The sequence below is a fragment of the Leuciscus leuciscus genome, assembly GCF_965113295.1.
Source record: "Leuciscus leuciscus genome assembly, chromosome: 8".
Taxonomy (NCBI): Eukaryota; Metazoa; Chordata; class Actinopteri; order Cypriniformes; family Leuciscidae; genus Leuciscus; species Leuciscus leuciscus.
This window is the reverse complement of record NC_138732.1, coordinates 16,541,480-16,564,965: the sequence shown is the minus strand read 5'-3', so window position 1 is coordinate 16,564,965 and position 23,486 is coordinate 16,541,480. Positions and strand designations below refer to the sequence as shown.

The window sequence follows — 23,486 nt, the reverse complement described above, 5'->3', positions numbered from 1 at the left end:
CCCCCTTCTCTTCCCTAATGTGCTCATTTCCCCTGCCTAATAGAAATGGATGGGTCTGTGGGTCTTCTCTGGGAAGAGTGGGATAAAGCAAGAGAGACAATGGAGAGAAAGAGATACACAGAAATAGGGGATGGTGTGAAATGTTTTGGAGAATAATTTGACGGAATGAGCCGAGATGGAAAAGATGAGACGAGCTCAAAGCAGAAAGTGATTATGCGGTAAAAGCCAGGAACGGCAGACGTGTGGTTTGATGTCATTCGTCTGAGCGAGATGCTGCCTGAGCATTTATGAGCAGTTATGGATCTATTTGAATTTCTGTCTCTCATCTCTCCTCTAAAGACAAGACCTAGTGTTCTTATCAGCCGCCTGGTAATGGCTTCCTCAAACAAGCAAACAAACAAAAAACAAACGAACGGTCTACGCATCTAAACAGAAGAAAGGCCTTTTGAACATCTGTGCAGTTGTCAGGGTTCATTTCTCAAGAGCCTCTCAAAGGCAACCACGGAGTGCTCTAACGTTGCACAAAGCGTCCATTACGCCCTCGTTTAGGAGAGCAAATAGGCTGCCGTTCTACCGCCATCACGCCCATATCAGGGGAAATGAAGGCAATCATTCGTCTCAAATGAGCAAACAAGCCATCTCCATAACGGCAACATCCAATCTGTCCCGTACCATTCAATCAGGCCACTTCTTTAAGCTGGAATACAGGAAAATTGTTTTGACGTTCCGATGCACTGAACCGGATGTACACACATAGAGGGAAAAAACGAGAGAAATTTGAGCTGTTTTTAATGCTTCCAACTAACCACAGACAGCATTTCTACCGTTGACAATTTGCCCAGAGATTTTGAGATGGTAAACATAAATTACACAGAAATGCACCCATTTTAGACGATTCTTGAAACGGGGTATTCAATCTCCATTCCACGTCTTTAAAAATAATTGCGTCTTTTCAAGTCTTTAAAAAGAATTGCGCGATAATGTCTAGAACATTTATATTAAATGCAAACCTTGATTTGTGTAGACTGGGGTAATGCATTTATGATTATGTCTGTCATGCACATCCTTTAATTACAGACTTTATGTGGCTTTCCTTTAACGATCATGCAGACACCAGAGATTCTGAATCACTCCTCCCTCAGCCCACAATTCCACTCATATTTATTTAATCTTACACATCAAACCATACCATAATACCATAAAAAAATGACTAAACACAGAAAGGCTAGCTTGATCATGCTCCATGTGGCACAATGACTAATTGGTCAGATCCTTTTATGATGCCAGAAACATGCACCTTGCCACTTTCTCTCGAAGCTCAGAAACACTTTGTTATATGCCGAAGGCGCCATGGTAACCCTAATTAAAAAGGCTAAAGCTGGAGTTAATGAAGCGGCTGGAGAGGATATAGACAAAGAGGAAGAGAATTCATGGTTTGGTCAGGAAGTATGCTTGAGTGTTCACCACTGTCTCTTCGTTCCTCTCGGGATGGCCTGTGAAAGTCTCGAAGGAAGTTTAACCCGCTGACCGCCCCCTGAATGTTGAACCTTAAGATGGATGGAAGAACAGAGTGAAAGAGAACTGCATCGGGTGCGTGTAAGCTAATCAAAAGCAGATGCACTGTGTTCTGGAAGTGTTTCCCACACACAGAGTCTCTGTTACTTCCTGTCCCCACTCACTAGTTTTCCCACCGTGACGTTCTTCCTAAATACAAAGTGATACAAAATTGTTTCTAAAACTCTCTCTTTGCGCTTGACCCCATGCTCAGCGCTCTCTCTCTCTCTCATTTCCCCTTCATTGTGATGAGTGTGACTGTGATTATCTGTCATGGCTCCACTCTGACAGGCGCTTGTGGGGCAGCTTGGGGTCTTCACTAAAATGAGCAACCACAAAACATCCAGGCAATGGGTCATCTCGTCCTGATCAACCTCAACGGAGAGCACACATGCATATGCAGCTGTGTTTTCTTACAATTGTGACTTTATAAGTCATATATCACAATTGCAACTTCATATCAGATATGAATCCACATTATGATATATAAATTTGCAATTATGTGAGAGATCACATTTTGAGATATCGGTTCACAATTATGTGGATTTTTTTTTATTTAAAAGACACAATTGTGAGTCACATTTTGAGATGAAGTCGAAAATATTAGAAATAAAGTTGCAATTGCGATAGTCACATTTTGAGAGAAAGTGGCAATTGTGTTGGAATTGTGGGATGCTTGTGAAAGCCCCGTAGACTTTGGAAGTAGATCTAATGCCTCTACAAATTGTATAATAAAGTGAGCAGCAGTGGACCAATCTCTCTCTCTCTCTCTCTCTCTCTCTCTCTCTCTCTCTCTCTCTCTCTCTCTCTCTCTCTCTCTCTCTCTCTCTCTCTCTCTCTCCCTCCCTCCCTCCCTCCCTCCCACACACACACACACACACACACACACACACACACACACACACACACACACACACACACACACACACACACACACACACACACACAGCTATCGTTAGACTTTTTAAGTAATGCTGAGCACTTGTTTCCAAGCTGAATTTATCCTCCCGTCCCCATGAGGAAGGAAAAGTAGGGAGCGATGCGTGTATGTGTGCGCGTAAGTCTGTTTTGGACATTCCTTAGTTCTTCTTAATTAGCTGTGCTGTTTTGCTATAGCTGCTAGATGAAAGGCTTGTGCATAGGGAAAGTGGGTGATCTCCCCCACAGAGCCCTGCTCTCTTTCTCTCCTCACAGCCACTGTAGTGGTCCCTGCTCTCAGTGCTAACAATGGATGCCGACGAGATTGTTAGTACCTTCACTAGAGACGCTCTCAAAGCTTTTTTACTAAAAACAGCCCATCAAGACTGCCGGGGCAGAGCAGGATTTTATCAATTATGAACAATAAATGCCAGTCCATTATGCAGCAGTTTGTTTGAAGTTTTGTAATTTCAGCTTTCTTTGAAAGGTGAAATGTGTCATTTCTGTGCCAAACATAACTGCAGAATTATTCATTAATGTTTACAATGAAAGTCAATTTTTTTTTTTTTATTGACTTTATCCTAATATCCTCATAAAAATAAAGGTTCCAAAAGTGTGTGTGTGTTTGTCTGTGTGTTTTTTAAGGATCCCATAGAAGAACAATTTAATATATTTTCTATTAGTAGAACCGTAAATAACTTTTTTTGTGCAGTGGAAAGGTTCCATAGATGTTAAGGGTTCTTCAGTGAACCATAGATGCCCATAAATACATTTAATTTTTAAGAGTATAGGTTATTGGCCACAACATGAATAATCAGCTTATTATTAGTGACCAGACTTTTAATAAAGGTGCATCCCCCATGTTAAAATTTAAGTCTTGTACCATTGCTTTATTCCTTTGAGTCACCAAACACACTTTACAGTTTTTAATGCTAGGTGGAACCGGCTGCAGAGCTGTGTGTTGCTCATGTATGAGACGACAGATACAGAGGAGGAGGAGAAGTAGTAGACAGCGAGAGAAGATTCATGGAGGGGTTTATTTCAGGAGTGCAGCTTGTTTATTTGTGCTTATTTGATGGTGGTCTGCTGTTCTACGGTAGTGAGCGAAAGATTGAGTCCTGAGAAGAGAGAGAGAGGTGTGGTTGTATTCTTGCTTCACCCAGAGCAGTGCATTGTGGGCCGCTGTTGTAAATTGGAGCAGAGCTGGCAGACAGGAGCTCCACTACTGAATCACAACAATGACTAGAGTGCTGATCACTGCAGTTCTCCTGCAACGAGAGAGAGAGAGAGAGAGAGAGAGAGAGAGAGAGAGAGAGAGAGAGATGGCTGTGGAAAATGGGACCGTGAATGTGGAAGTATAAAAAGCACTGGAGTACAAGCAGTGTGTGCGTGTGTGCACTTGTGTGTGTGTGAGCGACCACCCCTACCTCTTCATCATCTAAGGATCCCTGGGTCATCCCTTGCCAGGCTGTTTGACAGGTGCAGTACAGTGAATGCAGTGTCACGCAGTAATTGTACATCCCTGTTATGTCAGCGTGTAATTGAGCACACAGCCTACAAAGGGCCTGCCAGACCACCACACACACACACACACACACCTCTGAATCAGTGAGCAAGACATCACTAACATCCCATGCTATGCCTTTATCGACGTTGACAAAACACTGAGGCTATACAATTCACAATCCCAGATAACTTGATAGGGGGGTTTGTTAAGAGCAAAGGATTCTGGGAACACAGCCATTGTGTTTAATGGCTACTAACATTAAGATGTAACTCATCTAATTAGCGAATGTGATGTGGAGTCATGTAAGGACGGATTAAATTCACTCTTTCTTTCTCTCGTTCTTTTCTTTCCTTCCTTAATTATCTCTTCATTCTCTGCATGCATTGATTTTACCGTGGCCTTGATGTCTCTCTCTCTCACTTTCCTACCCCATATACTCTTTCTCCCTTCCGCAGGCCTGTAACCACACTCGCATCCTTTCCTCCCTGCTTCTGTGCCACTCTGTCATTCCGGGTTAGAAGCCGATGGCTGGCTTGCCCACCGAGAGAATAACTGCTGTAATCATATTTGATCAGGGAAATCTTAGTATCGCATATCTGTGGCCTAGCTCAAGTAACCAGAAGCACTGTGGCTTCAATAAATGGGACTGGACCTTTAAAAGGCACTCCGGGTTTTGAGTTCCGGCAGTCCGAATGAAGGAATTTGAGATGAGTAGCCTATGTGAAGGTCTCTGGATGTAACAGGATAAGTAGTATATGGATTATGATGGTGTGGCAAATGTAGCATACTCGCTCACATAGGAAGGAACCGAAATTTTAAATGTTCCTCTTCCCCTGTGTTTGAATTGAAAATAGAAGTCCTTTTATCTAATTTGTTTGATTAACCAAATATGGGGTATGAATTATTTATTCGTTTTGCAGGATCTGAGAGATTCTCACAGTGAAAGAATACAGTGGATTTCTTCCCCTCTCTCGCACATGCTGAGGTTATTATGGTTTCCGCCTCAGAGTAGAAAAAAAATTCTATATTACAAAACATTAGTCAAATTGTGAGATATGAAGTTGCAGTTTTGAGAGATAAAGTCAGTTGTGAGAAGTCAAAATTCTAGGGAAAAAAAAATCACAATTAACTTTTCATACCTCACAATATGACTATATATCTCAAGATTGTGACTTTATATTTCACTTACGACATTATATCGCACAATATTATTTCATATCACACAATTGTGACTTTATATCTCACATCTGTGACTTTATATTTCCCTTATGACATTATATCCCACAATTTGATTTCATATCTCACTACTGTGACTTTGTCTCACAATTATGACTTTATTTTTTTATTTCTCGAAATGCAGTTTTATATTTCAGTGTGACTGTATATCACATGTGTGACTTTATATCTCGCAATTGTGACTTCACATACCATACGTACTATATTCTCACAGTTAATTGTGACATTATCGTATATCCCACTATTATGTTTTTATTAAATTTTTGTAAAAAATTTTTTTTACATTTATACCTCAATCCATAGTCATTAGAATCAAATTTTGAGGAACTTTTACATTTCACAGAATTTGAAAAAGATGGATGGACACTTATCAAGCTCTAAATGTACACAGCTGAAATTTTCAGAGTTTGTGTTTGTAACAGTTCACGCCTCAGGGCCGGTTTGCTACTTTATATTTGTCATCCCTAGGGCTCGTTGCTGGTCCCCACTATAGTCCAGAGGGAGTTTTTTGCCAGCTTTACACCTCGCTCTGGGAGTTAGCTGCTACTGCTATCGCAACCTTTGTGTCTAGTCCACTGAGTTAGCCGCTGTTGCCAGGTTCATGGTCAGTGTGGGGAATTAGCCACCACAGCCATTGCCAGTTCGGAGAGGAGCTTAGGGAGTTAGCCACTGCCGATCATGCCACTGTTGCCAGGCCTGCTGTTTCCCGAGGGACTGGCGGCTGCTTCTAATCTAAAGGATAGTGTTGTTGTTGTCCGTCAACTTCAGAGGATAAAGCCAGCTAGGTGGATCTCAAAGGACTAGCCTGACACGCACAGGCGCGCACACCTCCCATCCCAGTGGTAGGGATATGGCTTCTTGTTTATCTCCTGTCCTGCTGGGGCTCTCAGCTAGGGTTGTCATGGAAACGGGGCCCTGCTGGGTGGGGGTGGTGGATGGGGGTGGGGGGTGGGATTGGGGGTTTGAGCTGCGGGGTGTGCTTGAAACTCCGCTTACCTAACGGAGTGTCTCACACATACACCAGTAATGGTAGGTGTACTAGAATGGCTCATGCTGTCTATTGCCTACTTAATGCCATAGTGTCTCAGTAGGCAGTAAGCTGTTTCCAGATATGAAGAGCTCTTATGTTTGAACCCATATCACCTCACCTCACCCAGGCACTATAGATTCAAGATCAATACTGACTCTTGGTGTGAAGCCTGACTCTCTCTATCTCTCTTTTCGCTCTGTAAGAAAAGTGAGGTTCAGTCCCACTACAGTCTGTATGTTTTCCTTCCACTCTAGCAGTAAATTGGGCTTGATTGAGCAGGTAATTGAATACTGCTTTGAGTCTCCAGTAGAAAGACTTAACACGTACAGAAGTGTGTTTCCCTTAATCAAATTACTCTCTCTCACTTCATCTTGAAGCGGACTCGAGGTGTTTCCCCTCCATGCTGAGTCCTAAAAAGCCTCGCCCTATCATTTACGTTACAGTTAATACAACTCGGTGTTAATCAGCAGATTAGTTGTTAAATTAGCTAGCTTTTGGACTCATGCTGTCTGTGTTCTAGAATCGGAAATGAATGAGACAGTTGATTAAACGTGGGATGATGTTTGTAAGTATCTAAACGGGAGGCTAATTGTCATCGGAAAAGCTAAAGTAGTGATGCAAAACAGTGCCAAAATAGGCATAGTGGGGTAAGTTTGAGATGTTTTTTGTTGTTGTTGTTGTTGTTGTTTTTTGCCTGTGCAATCTTTGAACATTCTCAGGATGTTTTGTCTACACTCATTGTGCTGTATAGTTATTAAAGCCACATTTGGAGAGATGGAGACCAGGCATTTTTAAGTTCAGCCACATTGGTTGATTCAAAATCAATGGGTTGATTTTTATTAAAACAGATTCAACTGTTTTCTTTTTGCTATGTGAAGGTAATATGATAACAATGATATATTATCCAAAACAGGAGAGGTAATCTTTAATCATTTTGATATTAATTGATACTGTGAAGTGTTATATTCATTTTATAAAAATAAAGCCTGTTCCTTAGTTGTGGCATCATTTCCATCACAACCAAAATTTTTTGTAAAAAGTGAGTTTACTTATTTACCAATAAAAAAAGAGCGTGCTTGAGATGAAAAATTAGACATAATTTGTAAAGTTCATTGTAAAATTATAGTAAATAAAATAATAAATTTTGACTCTGCTTCATGTCTAATCCACCAATGATTTTGTGCAGAATGTGTGGAAGTGTTATTTTATTATTTATATTTCAGATATATAAATAACTAGATATGATATTAGAAGTTGCACTAATATAGAGAGATTAGAAGAAGTAATAAGTCGTCCAAAACAGATTGTTCGATAATATAAGATGTGATTTTAGCGGAAATGTTTTTGATGTTTCAAAACATTTCTTGGGAGAGAAAGAGAATACACAACTGTTATCATATATATTAACCTAGTAAGAGTCTTAAAAGTGTGTTCCAAAAGTCCACAAAGCCAAAAGTGCTCAGTGAAACATCCATATTTAAGCGGTATCTTTGGTCAGTAAATCCATGCACATCAGGCATTTGTTAAGTAAAAGTCCCTGCACATGGTGGGGTGGTGATGCATCTAACTAAAGGGAAAGAAGAACATTGGTGTCAAAAACTCATTCCCCATGCAATGTTTTCCATGACGTGTTTGAGTGAATGTATCTCCCCTTCTGCATGTGTTTGAATGTGCTCGCCTTCTAGCATTTGTATTTGTAAGCAATCGTCTCTTATCACGTTATTGATGCAGCCTGCTGTTTTTGCGTGCCACAGAGATCTGGCTTTATCATGTCCGAAGCTTGACTGTTTGACCAGCCCACTGCCAAAATACATACACAAGCCAGCAATCGCACACTTCTCACGCAATGTCCTTGTGACCGCTGGGGCCAGAATCAATTTCCTGTGTAGGACTAAGAATGTGTTCCACCGCTACACCCTCAGTTTTCCTGCTTTTAAGTTTCACATTTTTCAGTCGACATGAAGACCTATGAATTCTCTCTAGCAGTGATATTACTCCTGTCCTGGCTCATCGCAGATAATAATGAACCAATGGCAGCCTTTTCTTTTTTTCTTGTTTGACTCTTATGCTTTTTGTACTCGTATAAATACAATAGAACAAAGACACAAATGAAATAAACAGCTCTTTCCAGGTTTTTTATTTTATTTTTATTTTTTATTTTTTAAAAGGTATGTATAACAGTAGTTTTAGATATATGGTCTTTTTATGGGTAACTACTTACACTACCATTTTAAAGTTGTTGGTCCATAAGATTTTTTTGTTTTTGAAAGAAGTCTCTTATGCACACCAATGCTGTATTTATTTCTGTTTTAATATATTTATCTATTCATGTGATGGCAAAAGCTGTTTTTCAGCATCATTACTTCAGTGTCACATGATCCTTCAGAAATCATTCTAATAAGCTGATCATCATCAGTGTTGAAAACAGTTGTGCTACTTAATATTTTTGTGGAACCCATAACACACCTTTTTCAGGATTCTTTGATGAATAGAAAGTTCAAACGAATGGCATTTGTTTTAAATGAACATCCTTTGTAGCTTTACTAAATGTCTTTGTCACTTTTTATCTATTTAATGCATCCTTGGTGGTCCGCTCCATGCATTCCTCTGCAAATCAGACATATTCCTCAAGCAATTACTTCAACTGAGGCACTTACATTTTTAGCATTATCTTGAGGTCAAACTGTGCTTCGTTTTACCTCTGGCATAGCTGGATTTTAACTGGGTTTAACCTACTCATAATCCACTGGTTCAGCAGGTTCAACAGTAACAATCCCTTCTATATTAAACCAGAGACCCTCTGCTGCGAGCTTAGTGAGAGGGAAGACTCTTGGGGTCAGCATTTATCTGGAGCTAGTCTTTAGTAATTCACTGAGAGGTTGATAAGAAGGTGGAGGAATACATTGATTAAGCATTGATTTAATGTTGATTTACAGTTTGCACTAGAGTGCCAGTATTATTAGCCTACTCAGCTTGACTTTGTGCTGTTTTCCTCTTTTCCCCCTCTCTGCATTGATTAGGGCTTGGTGTATGTGTGTAAAAGTGACTAAAACAGGTAACTGCACATTGAGCGCAAGCATCTCTGCAATGAAAGGAAATAGGTTTGTACTTTCAGATAAGAAGACAGTGTATCTGGCAGATGAAACAGGTTTAAACATGACATCAAAAACAGATAGTGGATGTTAAACACTGGAAGAAAAAATCATCTGATCTGAACTGAGATACGCACACTTAAAAATACACTGCTGTGCTCACTATTCGGCTACTGGTAAGATATTCCTTACTATATGAACTGACAAACAGAAAGATAAATTAGCAGCCATTTCAATTAACACAATCAAAAACATTCTTCTAAATGTTCCACTATTGTTGATTTTTTTGATTGGACGGACACAATGGATGGGTGGAAATTTAAGTAGGAAAGTAAATTAGATTCTCATTCTCATGGAAACCGTTTTTTTAGTCTTTACAGTGCATGAAACTAAGATCAACACATTCAAAAATTAATCACTTACATTTTCACCAGAGAAGAGACTGAATGGAATAGACTGACTGAATGAATGGATGGACAGGCTGATGGATGGATAAGCAGCCATTTCAGTAGGTTTATACAGTATTGTTCTGGAGACAATGTGTTTTACTCTTTATGGTGCATAAAACTGAGATTGATCCTCAGAAATGCAACGCTGACTTTTTTTTTACTAATAATGAGACATATCAGACTGAATATATGAATCAGTATAGGTTCATACTGTGCATGAAACAGATGCAAAAAGCTCAAATATGCAGTCTCTGCTTCTTCTGAGACATATATTACATCAATGGATGGATGGATGTGTGATCATTTTAATTGGTCCAAACCATTGTGGGCTTTGTTTTTTACACTGCGTGAAACTAAAGGACCAAGAGAGGAATGGACTGATAGGTGTGTGTGTGTGGGTGCATGGAGTGTAATTTCAGTTTGCCTCACCTGGAAGCTGTTATACATGCTTTTAATCACACTATGCATCTATGCATCTTAAAAAGCACTGTATTTCCGTGTATTTTTTTCCTTGTTAGCTTCATCTGTTCGTTACAGTAAAGACTTTTGAACCACTGCTTCCTCTCTGCAATCCATCATGGCTCACTCCTTCACTCTCTCGTTCTCCTCTATCTAGTATCAAGCAATCCCAGTTTACATCTATAATGCATGCATGTGTGCTACTTTCACCTGCTGCAATGCACTATAGGATCGCAAGCTTCTTAAAAAAAAAAAACCTCAGTAAGGTCGATCTCCGTCAAAACACTCAGAACCTGGTTTCTCAGGTTCAGAACATTGATTTTAGTTCACTCCTTCCAAACTTTCCTCTCATCTACCTGCTGAATGCTTTAAATAAAACAGGTGAGGAACATAGTCAGGGCTTTGTAGCACAAGGTCTACCTGTGGAGGTAAGCAGTGGCTTGTTGGTTTCTGAGCCATGTTGCGCTGATGGGATTAGGATGGACGTGACCCCAGGTAATCCCAGCATGCAAAAGTCAGGTAGAGAGGGATAGAGCTCATTAAAATATGCTCTGCGGTACAAGCGGCTTATGCACACAGGAGCTTTTATTGAGCAACTGTGCCGGCTGTGCAGAAAAACTTCCTGGAATATCTCCCAGCTCTTATTCCCTGAGATAGGCACATACAGACTCCCACGCACACCCACGCTACACACCAAGCGTATTTTTTGCTTTAGCATTTCTTGAGGTAGGGTTGACTTGCAGGTTGTGGGGTTTTATATGTCACAGTGAAGCTGAAGGCTTGCTTAGCCCTTCCTGAGGCCTCAACCAATCAGAATCAAGCAAGTTCCATTGAGCTTTTCAATAGATCTCACTTTGCTAATTATGAAGTGTGTATATATTTAAGCGTCAGTTCTTCACCAAACTAGTGAAACTAATCCTGTGTTTGTCCAAAATTTGTGAAAGTAGTGTTAGAGAAAGTGTGTGTGTGTGTGTGTTCTCTGTCTAGGCTCTGTAGCTCAGGGCACTTTAATGGTTTAGAGAAAGAGGCAGAATCTTAAGAAGTAGGATATTTGATTCTGATGTAAGACCATCTGTGGCTATTGATTTCGGGGTTTTATTTTATTTTTATTTTTATTTTTTTCAGGGTGAGTGTTGTTTTTTAAGCCATTTTTCGCTTCGGGTGATATACCTTCTTCTGAATATGGAGAAAGAGAGTGTGTGGTCTTACACTGCCTATGGAATGTGAAATATGTTAGGTTTCTAATGTGAACACACACTATACCAACATGCAAAAATTGCACAGCTCTAATCGAATACTATGCTTGAGTTATTATATCACTTTAAAAGGAGAAGATCTGGTTCTTCCCAATTGTATCTTTAAGCTTATCATTAGCTCATTGTCAAACACTACTGTCTAATGCTCATCTCAGCTTAACACTAGTGCCTTACACTAGTGCCTGTGAGTTTCCCGTTCTGCGATGCCCTTGCATTCAAATACTGACACTATGCAGTGTGCTGCTTTGTGCAATATTTTATTAGTTTTATATAACGTTATTTTGCAGCTGTTTGATGTAATTGGACAAGCATAGATTATTAAAATCCAATCAGATGTCTGTGTAAGTTATTTTTCAAAAACATCTAGGCGGTAAAATGTTTGGACGAATAAAAAAACAAAAACATAAACGACAAGGAATACCATCTTCCCTGGCAAACATAATATCTGGATAACTTAGTACTGATGTAACTATTACATATCATGTGTTGATCATGTGATTTACATACAACTGATGATGGTGTTTGTATAACACTATGAACACTGAAAAGTAATTTATTTTAAGTGTACAGTAATCCCCCCAACAACCAATCAGATGACATATAGCTTGTATTTGGTCAAAGAACAACATGAAAATCATAATGCCTGCTGTTGTAATGCCTGCCTGCTCAACTCGATTTCATAAAAAAATAAAAAAAAATAAAAAAAATTACTATAGAGAGAAGTTTGTATGGAAATGTTTGGGAAAAAAGTAAGCATTAAGGTCTACGCCAAAACCTAACCGCTATTAGGGCATAAGCAGATTGTATGAATTCATATGAATTGGCCACCAATTCACCAAAACTTAAAACAGTTACGAATTGCCATGAGAATGTGTTGGATGTAGTATATTCTCAATTGCTAGCATTTAGCTAAAGCGTAGCAGACATTGTTGAAGCAGCAGCGAGCATTTTTCGACACCGTCTGTACACAAAACAGGTGCACGATTGCAAGCAAAACATGTCACCTATTGAGTAATTGTATATATTTAGTGTAAACGCTAACACTCATTTATTACTGTATATTCAAACAGCTTTGTTCAAATTTAAGTCAGGATGGGTTTGGCCTTTGGAATTAAGGCGTATGTCTCGGCACACCTTATTAGGATTTAGGTAAAAAAAAAACTAAAAAAACAGGATAAAGTATAAACAAACAGATTAAAGATCTTTTACATGCCCCCAGTTATTGGCAACTTGTAAGAGCTCTTACATGCGGCTACAACTCTTTCAGGGAGTCTCTCTCACTAAACCAGTCAGTCTGGCTGGATGAAGTCACATGTATGGAACAATGTTTAGAGGGTCGATTGCACCTACGGCAATGCGTCGTCATTCTCCTTTATTGAAGCGAAGCATATGGAGAAAAAGACATGATGGTACGATAGCCACGCATCAAATCCACTTAGAGAATGAGCGGATAAGGGGAGTTACAGGGCTCATCTTTTGTTTGCCCGCTCCTGTGTCTGGATCCTGCTGTGAGCGCTATATAATCCCATCAAAGGCAGAGCATAGCCACCCCTGTATCTACCAGAAGGACGGCTGATTATTGAACGAAAGATTAGGATTACGCTGGCAACAGATTGGGACCGATTGAAAGACTCTAACCAAATTTTAAATGAATAAATTAGTAATCATATAGATGCATAAGAATGAGTAAATAAATAAAACGGTGCATTGAAGCATGAAAGTAGAAGCGGTGCGTTAGACACTTAATAAACTTTAATTGTACAGAATGCTTTATGATCTAGTTCATTTTAACTTGGTTTCCACCAACTTGCTCAGTTTTAGACCATCTGACCACAGATTCATGGGGTTAAGACTTCTGAAGTCTTCACAGCATGCGAGGGGCTTTGAGTCCGACCCGGGCCCAAATCCTGAGGTCTGACTGAAAGAGATAAGGGGAGCTATTTTAAGTGCTTTAGTTATGTAAGGTTGTTTATGTATGATGTAGTTTTATTTCATATAAATGTTTTCCCTTTATTTTAGCAAACGTCCATTCTTCTTCCTTGTTTGATGTCATAATACCCTCATGAATTTGTATTTTGCTCAGCAAGCAAGTATGTGTACATTTTCATACAAAACCAGCACATCATGCCCTGGAGACATCCTCTCTCGAGTGCAGCATGTCGAACAGTCACTCATGTTGTCATTCAAAGCTGTCACTGAAGGCCTTATGAGAGGTCACACTGGAAGGCTTCATACTTCACCATTACAGCACTGCCTGTAGCTGCATGATACAGACAGGTCAGAATGGGCAAGAGCCTGCAGTCTCTCCCGTCCTCTCCAAAATCACAGTGAGAAAATCCAGAACTTTAGACAATGTCAAAAAAATTATACTAAAAAAAGTTTGTCTCTTTCTCTCACTTAATTTTAATGAACATTTAACTTTTACATCCTCTTAGCGCTGGGAATGAGCGGTGAAATATGATGCAACACAAACACCCAGATTTCTCTCATTAGAAACACTGCCCATCTGCTCGGTAACAACATGACGACACTGTTATTCTTTTGACCACCTCTTCATTCTCACAGGATTTTCTGGTGGTCTTTCTTCTCTGCTCTTCTCTCTTTCTACAATTCTGTCACCTCTGGCTGGTGGCAGAAATAGTTGTGGTCTTACATACAACATATTGTGTTCAGAGAAGACTATGAAAATAAATTAATTAATGAATAATAACTCCAAACTTAACACAGCAATTTTTTACCAAATGCATCCATTCAAGACACTAAATCAGCGCAGTGTCAACAATGTAGTGATGCATTGTTTGGATAGATTTTCATTATGAAGTTTAAGCACAAAACTTCATTCATCCATGCCAGTAGGTGTCATAATAAACCAAAACTACTGAGACAAACAAGAGCTGATTGAGTACACATTTATTACTAAATGAGAACAAGAGTGGGTTACCATAAAACAAAGTTCGTTGAAAAGAAGAAAAAAATATATATATATATATATATTTTTTTTTTGGCATTGAGGCATTGTGTTGGCTGCTTTCCAGGGGTCAGTCGGGGCCATGCTGGGTGGCGTCTGGCTACCTACAGTATTTCCCACTGGCACACCGGGTCTGTCTCGCACTATTCTCTTTCTCTCCCTCTGTTTTTATATTTTCCTCTCTCTCTTTAGTATACACCAGTTGAACTTCACAGATGAATTCAGCATAATTTATTGGAAATGAGCTGCTAAATAGCCAGAGACCTTCTCTCTTTTGGAGTTCAGGAAAAAGATCAATTCTTTCCTTTTCATCTCCATGTGTTTTCCCAGATAATGATTACATGCCGCTGACCCAATACAAATCTGCAGTTATAATAGGCTTTTTTGCAAAACAAAGAGAGCTTCAGTGAAACATAGTAGTTACACACAAAGGATGGCTGAGTAACATTTATACGGGAGCTTACAGCAGATTTTAAAACAGAGGGGTGTATCTATCATTTGTCTCCCTCTTTTTCCAGCTTTATACACAGCCTCACACACTTGGAGGAACAGTGGGGTCTGATCTTGCCCAGGGCACAGGGAGTCGTGCTCACACTGTGGAAAGGAGCCAGTGATTGTAGAGAGGTCCCATAGTGCTCGGAGGCTGCACAGTGCATCCGTGCATGTGTATATAGCCACACTAACAACTCCTTAGGGGGAGGAAATACACATCACGGGTCAGCTGCTGTCACTAGAGCACATCCACTCATCTGGAGGAATTTGAGCTAGTGGTAGATGGGAGAGAGATACTCTGCACTGAATACATGTCGGTGTTGTTGAAAGAGTAAATCCCTTGTATAAGCGGTATAAGTGTTTACAACATTGATTCATACAAAAAGATAGCTCGATATATCGACCCATCCTGCACACTAACAATCCTATCACACATCATTTAACTCAATTCTGGTTTATTTGTATTGTGCTTTTCACAATACATAATGTTTCAAAGCAGCTTTACATAAAATGCTTGTTTTAAAGTCACAGTTTAAGAAGGATTTTGCTATTAGCCATAAATGTGTGTATCAATATGTCCATTTTGCAGTAATATACACTCTTAAAAATAAAGGTTCTGAATGGTCCCATGAATAACCTTTAATATCCATTGCACAAAAGGTTCTTTATAGTTGAAAAAGGTTCATTAGATTATTAAAATGTTATTTGGAAAAAAAAATAGGTATGTTCACACAATGGTTCTTTAGCATTTAGAATGGTTCTTGGCATTGCTGTAAAAAAATAAAATAAAATAAATAACCTTTTTGGAACCTTTATTTTTAAGAGTATACATCTATGATACAGTACATGTTATATACTTCATTATTTAGTTAAGCTAACACAATGAACGTGTTAAGGCCATGACACACAAACCCGACGTCAAACAACTATCAGCGACAAAAGCCGACTGTGTTGTCGCCTCGCATCGGTTAAAAAGATGCGCTTGAACACACCAAAAGGTCTACAGGCGATTGCCAACTAGCATGTGTGTTCTGCACCTGCGTGTGAGGAAATAACTATCTTTATTACACGGCTCTGTGGAATACTTGATTCTGATTGGTAGGGTTGGGAACCGAGAACCGGTTCTTATCCAGAACTGGTAGTGTTTTTGAATAAATACCGGAACCGTACGAAATTCCTAAGTTTCGTTTCTGGTGCACTGTGTGGGCGAAGTGCTGGGAGCTTATCCTTTAATAGTGACATCTCACCTCATATTAAAATAGTAATGAATGCACTGAAAAGCCCTCGCGCTACTCAAATACGTTTTGCGTCAGATATCAACGTAGAGAGAGAGAGAGAGGGAGAGAGAGAGTATCAAAGACAGTAGAGCTGCACGATTAATCTTTAAAAAATCTCGATTCAAACACCCACACGATCTTATTCCTAAATTACAAAAACCTCACCCCTGAACATTCAAATCTGTTTGCGCTGTCGCTGACCCAGAGAGAGCAGTTGCGTCAATATGAAACAGCTTTACAATCACAGTATCGATATTTCTGTTACAAATACAGAAATACAGAAGTACAAAGAAGTACTGAGATAAACGTTTATAATTCGAGTATAAACACTGATGTCTACGGTAGCATCCAAAATAGAGTAAATCACCTTTTGAAAGTCGCTGCCTTCAAATAACGAGTGTATCGATTACATCTGATGCTTCAAAACATTCATAAAGACGCAGTCCGTAACTTTTTTGTGTTCAGAATTTACAAAATATATACAATGAGCGAGTGCATCATGAACTTTATCCTGAATTACTACGTTAAGCCTGCAATAACCGTTTATACTCAGACTATACTTTAGACTGGCGGATTGCAGCCGCTGCGGACGGAGTAGCCCAGTGCCTGCGTGACTCGTCATAGACATAAATAGAGAGAAGTAGCTCCGGCAACAATGTTCTTCCGCAAGACGCATGCAGTTCTGTTTATTAACTGCTAGAGCGCTGATTTATCCAGTAATGAAACAAGTAAAGTCTTTATGAATCATTCATTCAAAACGATTTTAAAAATAATCTGTTCTACACACATCTTACATGGGTGTTCAAGCATATTCTACCCCTTCTGAGAGGGTATTCTCCACTGCTGGAGATTATACAATAAGCTACAGGAGAGGTCCCAAATTATTCTAGAGAATGCAGACATTTTTATTTTCCTCCAGAATTTTTTTTATTTTTTTGAAAAAATTGCTTAACAATATGTTGAATTTGTTGACATTACCAGTCTGTTAAACTCATTTGACAAGTATAAGAAATAAACACAAAAAGGATTGTGGATTTTTCCCTTAAAACTATTTTTTATTAGTTGTTTTAATATTTTTTATTGAATGGGAACCGGAACCGGAATCTTTTGGCGGAACCGGAACCGGAAAATTTCTTACGATTCCCAACCCTACTGATTGGTCAATCATGCCATCCAGTGATATGTTATCCCCTGATAACAACCGGTAAAAACTGATAACTGATGTCGGTGCTTTACGCTCGCTAGGAACAGTTTTTCCTCGTGGAAGTTTTGCGTTTGGTGAGCTAATAAAATAGGCTATTAAAACTCAGATCAGTATTTTGTGTACAGTTATTTAATTATGTAATCACAGACTCGCTCTCCTTTGTTTCATACAAACGCAGCTGCTGCCATTTTGTGAAGATTGTTTTGTACACTGTAATGGATCATAAGATAACAAACAGGTACGATTTAAAAACGGTTTCATCTCAAATCAATATCTCCTGTCCCATAAATACTTAAACTGTAGGAAAGAAAAACTGAGGATGGCAAAAGGGTGAGAGGGAGGTAGACATAAAAACATGAGATGAAGAGACCCAGTGCTGGCTAAGAGGATTAATAGTCATATGTTGGCATGGAGACGAAGTTGGCCACACGATTAGTCAACCTTGCCTTTATTGTATCAGCCACTTCTTTACAGAGTCTAATGAGTGAGCTGTCGTCTGAGAAAATCCAAAGCAGGAAGTAACAAAGGAATGTATGAAACACTCCAGACTAGAGCAGACGTGAAGAAAACACACAGCAAAAACCCACAGACGGCTCTTGGTGTGTCACGGCCCTTAGGTAGCATCTACAACTTGTGCTTGTAATTATTACAGTATTAAGATAATTGAAAGTTTTTCATGTCAATCCAAAGTTAACATCATCTGAAATGTTCAGAATTGTCAGTGTCACCTGAAAACATTGCAAAGGTTGGATCCAAACTGGAGCTGGTGCAACCTGTAGTAACTGTGGGATGGACATCCCAAGGTAGAACCAGGGTAGCAAAAGGAGAAGAAAACCAAGTAAATAGCTCAAACTGTAGGAAATAAAATAAATAAATGGATCAAAGCTTTCAATATCTAATTGAGGTCTAACCAGGTTTGTAGTCGGTATCTGACAGTGGTCTTCACTGTAAACATTTGTTGCAACGAAAAGCAACATAATGCACAGTTGTTAACGAAGCATGTCAGTTTAATGACCGATGCCAGTTCATGTGAAAAACATGGATTTTATCTCCGTCAACAAGCAATTAGCTGCCTCTCTCTCACTTTTCTCTCGTCTCTAGTGATCAAAGAGTTTTTAAAGACTGTGATCTGACGAGTGGAAGCCAGTGGCAGGAAGGAAACAGTCTCTTACCATCTACTCTGTAGATTTTGAGATCACCAAAACCTCATCCTTGTGAAAATGTTATTGATTTTATTTTTTTTATTTTTTTCTGGGCTAGATGTTTTTAACTATTTTAAAAGTATATTTATTATTTTTTACAGAAGCCTACAATGACAGTTGACAGTTTTCCAGATAGCTTTTGCAATGGATACTAGCAAAGAGAAATTAAATATGTAAGTGGTAATGTGCAGTCAACCAGTCATAATGTATATACTGATTCTAAAACAGTTTTCGATGAGACCGCTCTCATTTTAAAGTCATTTTAAAATACTGATAAATGCATGTTATATATCAATGCAATAAGTTGCTACACAACTTGGCAACTCTAGTTAGGCTAATGAACAATATTAATTGGTGCAAGATTTTTGTCAATCAATAATTAACAATAATACATTTATTAAATATTGGTGTCTTTTATAAGTGTAGTGGCGAGATGGCGTGGTGAGATTGCATATGATAACATGTATATGTATGACACATGTTAGGAAGGCAATCCCTTTCCTTGAACAATGTTTAGCAAATGATTTCACTACAAAATACTGCAATTGGCCATTCAAAACCTAGTATTCTATAGAGCAGTGTAAAAAAAGTTTTGACATCTGGCTCAACATGAAGCTTAAACAACCCCTGTCCCATAAATACTTAATCCGTAGGAAAGAAAAACGGAGGATGGCAAAAGGATGAGAGGGAGGTAGACATAAAAACATGAGATGAAGAGACCCAGTGCTGGCTAAGAGGATTAATAGTCATATGTTGGCATGGAGACGAAGTTGGCCACACGATTAGACAACCTTGCCTTTATTGTATCAGCCACTTCTTTACAGAGTCTGATGAGTGAGCTGTCGTCTGAGAAAATCCAAAGCAGGAAGTGCAGAACGAATGAAAGAGGAATGCATGAAACACTCCAGCAGTCTAAGAAGTCTCTTTCAGATCCGGTGCTTCGACAGTTACAGAATCTTTCCCCCTCCCTTCACAGAGGCATTGTCAGTGCCGCCTGGATCTCTAAACAGTCACTCACAGTACTTTTGTCTCTGGGCTGGATAGATCCTCTGACATCATGGCAGTTACAGCTGAGCGCTCATGGATGAACTATCTGTGCGGCATCTCAACTAGGCTCACACACACATACAGTAGACACACAACTTTAGGATGTTATTGAGAAAATATGCACTAGGCTTTACATTGATTTTATTTTACTTTGACATTTCAGTGTCATCATAATGCAGAGAGAGTTGAATAATAAGACTTAAAGGGATAGTTCACTTTGAAATACATTTTTGGTATGTTTTAGCTTACCTTAAGGGCATCCAAGATGTAGGTGTCTTTTTTTCCACAGTAGTTTCAATTTTGATATTTTTAGGTCAAACCGTTCTTGTCTGTCAGTCATATAATGCAGGTCGATGGTCACTGTCTCAAAGAGCATGCACATAGTCCAAATTAAAACAATTCCCCATCGTCCAAATTAAACAATTCCCCATCGTAAGTACACATTGATGGCCTAAGACGCGAAACGAGCGGTTTGTGTGAGAAAACGAACAGTATTTATATTGTTTTTACCACTTATACACAGCCATGTCGAAGTGATCTGATCTGACGTGTACGCAGACTGGTGCATAGATATATACACTAGATGTCGCCTTAAAGACATTCGTTCCAATGAACTGCCGTAGACAAGGCGACATCTAGTGTGTATATATCTATGCACCAGTCTGCGCACACGTCAGATCAGATCACTCGGACATGGCTGTGTATAAGTGGTAAAAACGATATAAATACTGTTCGTTTTCTCACACAAACCGCTCGTTTCGTGTCTTAGGCCATCAATGTGTACTTACGATGGGGAATTGTTTAATTTGGACGATGGGGAATTGTTTTAATTTGGACTCTGTGCATGCTCTCTAAAAATATCAAAATTGAAACTACTGCAGAAAAAAAGACTTGGATCTACATCTTGGATGCCCTTGAGGTAAGCTAAAACATACCAAAAATTAATTTCAAAGTGAACTATCCCTTTAAATGCTTGTTGGGTTTGGCTAAAGAGAAAAATCTTATAGCCCCAGGTTTTTCTTTAAGAAGTGAGCTAAATTAAAGTTTTTTTTTTTTTTTTTTTTTTTTTTATGTTGAAAAATAAGAGCAATTAAATTACTGTACCTATGGTAATTTGAGAAATATAATTCAGATTTATTCTGACTATGAAAGCAGTAAATTATTTAGACTTTTTTGGGCAAATTTCTGTGCAAAGTTTAAGCTGTCGGTTCTACTATTGCTTTCATCTAGTTTAAAAAGACAACTAAAGTCGGGTGTGAGCATCTACTTAATGAGTTCCTCTCCCCCCTCTCTCTCTCTCTCTCTCTCTCTCTCTCTCTCTCTCTCTCTCTGTATATGTATGTGTATATATGTATACGTGTATATGTCTCTATCTCTCTCTCTTTCTTTTGTGATGTATGGTGTTAATGAGGTACTATGTATAGTACAAAATGATCAGCTCATTGTGAATTTTTAATTATAAAGTAATTTATCATTTTTTTTATTACTATTTTTTAATAAATCAATATATCAATATATTATTATTTTTCAATAATCAATCAACATAATCAATTTAACAGATTTTTTTTTTTTTTTTTTTTACTAATTATCAAAATAAAATATAGTCCTACAAAGCTATTATTACCAGAGCATGTGATCAGAGCAGGTCATTTTGCCATTGTTGCCCAGCATGACTATACCAGCTCAGTAGGGCTATTGCAAACAGAAGTCTACTACAGAGAAATTTCACATTATTTGAGCGGACTTTGCTTTTCCAGTGTGATCGGTACATGATTGTAGCGTTTGGGCCGTTAACGACAGAGCAGAACGCGCAGCGCAAACATGGAGCGGAACATTGAGCAGAGAGCGCAGCAGCGCGCCGACACACACGGAACGGAGTATGCAGCGCACACACGGAGCAGAAAAGACCCGCTCATGATAGCTGCGCGAGAATGAAACCTAATCGCCGAACATGGAGGGGCGGGACGGCATATTTTCGGCCTTTTCAATTGCAGCCGCAACAGGAAATCATGAATGCTTTTTTTTGCTTTTTTTTTTTTAAACATCTCAAATTAATCGCAAAGATTAACGCGTTAATTCCCCCAGCCCTAATATATACTGTATATTAGTGCTGTGAAAAGATTAATCACGATTAATCGCATCCAAAATAAAAGTTTGTGTTTACATAATATATGTGTGTGTACTGTATCATTATTTTGTATATAAATACACACACATGCACGTACATAATTAAGAAATATTTGCATGTACAGTACTGTGTAAAAGTCTTAGGCATGTTAATATGCTGTAAAATGCTGTAAAGTGGGAATGCTTTCAAAAATAAAATCACAAATTGAATTTATTTATGATTTAACTTCTATTAACTAATTCAAATCAATATATGGTGTAACGACCCTTTGCGTTTAAAACGGCTTTTTTCCAGGTACACTTGCGCATAGTTTTCCAGGTAGCTTTGCAGGAAGGTTTCTTCAAGCATCTTGGAGACATTCCCGCAGTTCTTCTGGATTTAGTTTGTCTCAGTTGTTTCTGTTTCTTCATGTAATCACAGACGGACTCGATGATGGTGAGATCAGATCATACCGGCTGTTGTCAGACTCCTTGTGCATACACACATCTCTCTGGATTATTACAATTAATGGCAAAAAAATGTTTTGTAAACTGATATTTCCTACTGACACACTACAGCAAAAGATATAAATAACTGACTTAAAACCATTTATTTAAAAAAATGTTTTATTATATATTATATTAACATGCCTAAGACTTTTGCACAGTACTATATATATATATATATATATATATATATATATAATGTATATGTATGTATTTAGAAATACAAAATAATTATACACAGTACACACACATATTATGTAAACACAAACTTTTATTCTGGATGCGATTAATCTTTTCACAGCCCTAATTAGGTATATATATATATATATATATATATATATATATATATTGTGGTGGGATTGTTGCTGCACCCTTTTTCTGCAAGTTAAATTGTTGGCAACAAGTGACTGTCTTAACAAGTGAGTCACTGATTCATTCATTCAACTGATTCGTTCAAAAACACTGATTCATAGACCTTAGGTTAGATCATATTGCATTTAACGCGGATGAAAATTAGGCTGCGGGGATTGACTTCCAGTCTCTACAACTGCATGCACTGTATTTATTTATTTATTTTTAACTGCATTTAGTTTTTTTTTTACAGATTTTTTTTTAGTTTTTTTTTAGAAAGACATTTCATCATCTTAACAATCAGTATGTTACAATAGTGTGATCCATTGAACACACTGTACTTCTATCCCTCACAGCTTCGTTTAGAAAAATAAAAAAAATATGGCAGTACCCTCACTAAGGTCCATTCGTTCCATGACTGAAATAGAATTCCTTAGAGAGGCTCTCTCTGCAAGTAAATAATCAAATTCATAAATATTACACAATTTTCAAATGAATAAACTACATAGTGAGTGACTGAAACCATCTTTGACATAGAATACACTTGTTTGTTTATGTTGAATTCACAGTTTGAACGTTCTTGTTGCCTTTATTTTCCCGATCTGAGGTGAATTATCCATTGTCGCTTTCAGAGGCTATGATCAAGGTCAAGCAAAATGTATTCAAGCACATTAAATTCTTTTAACAATAAAGAAAGCACACAATCACTAACTGATATTATCATTGTCATACTTTGTATGTTATTGTTCCAGCTGTGGCATTGCACATACTTGTCGCGTATCGTTGTCGAAAACTCTGTTTAACACAGAAAATATACCTTTTATCGCATGT

At 38.4% G+C, this 23,486-nt stretch overlaps 1 protein-coding gene and 1 long non-coding RNA gene across 4 annotated transcripts in view; one reads left to right on the top strand and one right to left on the bottom strand.

The window, feature by feature from the left end:
• pcdh1b (protocadherin 1b) overlaps positions 1–23,486 on the top strand; it is a 162,636-nt gene that overhangs the window by 106,305 nt on the left and 32,845 nt on the right. The window lies entirely within an intron of this gene.
• On the bottom strand, positions 14,513–19,889 carry LOC309505232. Its single transcript, XR_014208370.1, has 2 exons — positions 17,217–19,889; positions 14,513–17,185 (listed from the first exon to the last, which is right to left on the bottom strand). It is a non-coding gene; the product is annotated as an uncharacterized lncRNA (long non-coding RNA).